The sequence below is a fragment of the Tupaia chinensis genome, unplaced genomic scaffold (genome assembly GCF_000334495.1).
Source record: "Tupaia chinensis unplaced genomic scaffold, TupChi_1.0 Scaffold143644_1, whole genome shotgun sequence".
In the NCBI taxonomy this organism is placed as follows: Eukaryota; Metazoa; Chordata; class Mammalia; order Scandentia; family Tupaiidae; genus Tupaia; species Tupaia belangeri.
This window is the reverse complement of record NW_006203492.1, coordinates 499,655-501,457: the sequence shown is the minus strand read 5'-3', so window position 1 is coordinate 501,457 and position 1,803 is coordinate 499,655. Positions and strand designations below refer to the sequence as shown.

Below are 1,803 nucleotides of genomic sequence, written 5' to 3'. Positions count from 1 at the left end.
CCCAGGGGAGGCTCCTTCCTCCTCTCCCAGCTCTCAGGGTAAGCTCCTTCCTCCTCTCCCAGCTCCCGGGGCCCCAGGGGAGGCTCCTTCCTCCTCTCCCAGCTCCCAGGTCTCCAGGCGTCCCTTGGCTTGTGGCCACATCACTCCCGTCTCCGCCTCCGTCTTCATATGTCTCCTCCTGTGTCTGTGTCTCTTCTGTCTCTCACGGGGACCCTGACCAGCGTTTAGGGCCCTCTACTCCAGGAAGGTCCCATCTTTCCTAACTGGATCCATCATGACCCCAAGTAAGGCTGTATTCTGAGGTTCCAGGTGGACACAAATGTTTGGGTGACACCGTGTCCCCTCTCCCTTTTTTAAATTAAAAAAAAATTGATTTTATTTATTACTATTTTTAAAGTTGACTAGTGAGACCAAGTGAGAATGAAAGCCATGAGGTCCGAGACACGAACCGCCGCTGGCCGTGTGGGAGTCCAGCGCCGTGGCCACCACGCCCCCTGCCGGCCCCTGCAAACGTGGTCTGCTTTGTGTCCAGGCAGTCCTAGCAGGAGGTGGAGCAGAGCCCGGCATGGACAGCAGCCCGGTTTCATCCTCGCTCCCCCGAGAAGGGGAGACGGGGACTGTGGGTGGACAGGGCCCCCCGGCGGTCCTGGGCTGACTCCCTCCTGGGACCCTGCAACCCGACAGCCCACATGTGCCATGTGTCAGAAGCCCTGCCCCTTCAGCCGTGTTCCCGGGTCCCCGAATGCTCTTTGGGTCCGACCCAGCTCAGGCATGGGGTCCTCTGTGTGCCCCAGGCAAGCATGGGTCCCCGACTGCTGTGGGTGAGACCAAGACCCCGGCCCCCCTGGGGCCCAGATGCAGTCCCCCTGTGGGGCTGTGCGTCCACTCCTCTGCCAGGAGCTGCTCATTAAATGACCCCGAGGGTCTGGACACACGCTAATGGCAAGGTGACCTCGGAGTTGGCCTGCAAAGTTGCGGTCCTGGGTGGGGAGCCAGAACCGGAGGCCAGGCCACAGGGGCCCTCCCGGGCCAACTGTGTCCACGCCTGTCACGCAGCCCCGTGCTCAGCTGCTGGGGTAACAGGAGGCCGCAGTGTCCTTGGGGACAAATGCATCCGGCCACGTCTTCTGGAAGTGTCCTGAATGCACATTGCCCGTCGGTGACAGGGACCCAGACCCTTTTGTCTGTGTGCAATGGTATGAGAGGTCCCGGCCGGGTCTCCAGTGGCTGCTGGGGTCAGTTATCGGGGGACTGAATGGGGACACCACAAACTGGCCCGCGTCTACACAGAACGGCTGAGCCGCCCGGGCGTGTCATGGTGTCCCGGAAACCCACTGTCTCCATCAGTGTCCTTTCTTTATGGTAGAGGTTTTCACTTTAGGGCATGTGCATTCTCTGGAGAGACAGAGACAGAGAGACGGGAGGTCAGCAGTCACCCCCCAGGTGGCAGCCACACCGCAACCCCCTCTCCTCCATTGTCCTCTCGGGATCTTGGGCACGCACGCACACGCGCCCGGCGTGAGTTGAAGCCAGCAGATCCGGGACTCGAACCACAGTGGGCCACGGGGGAGTCCAGCGAAGGGAGTGCGACGGAGACCTCCCTGCAGCCTGGCTGCTCGGCCAGGTGCGGGCTCGGGCTCAGAACACGCTCTCCTGGCGCTTGAGGAAGGGCCGGGCCAGGCCGGCGGGGAGCCCGTCCCCGTGGCCGGCGGAGGCGGAGCGTGCCGACAGCGTCCTGGCGGAGAAGGCGCTGTCCCTGCGCGCGTCCAGGCTGTCGGCGGGCCGCGCGGCGGGCGCCCGGGA

At 63.3% G+C, this 1,803-nt stretch overlaps 1 protein-coding gene across 1 annotated transcript in view; it reads right to left on the bottom strand.

The window, feature by feature from the left end:
- P2RY8 (P2Y receptor family member 8) overlaps nucleotides 1–1,803 on the bottom strand; it is a 41,303-nt gene that overhangs the window by 1,692 nt on the left and 37,808 nt on the right.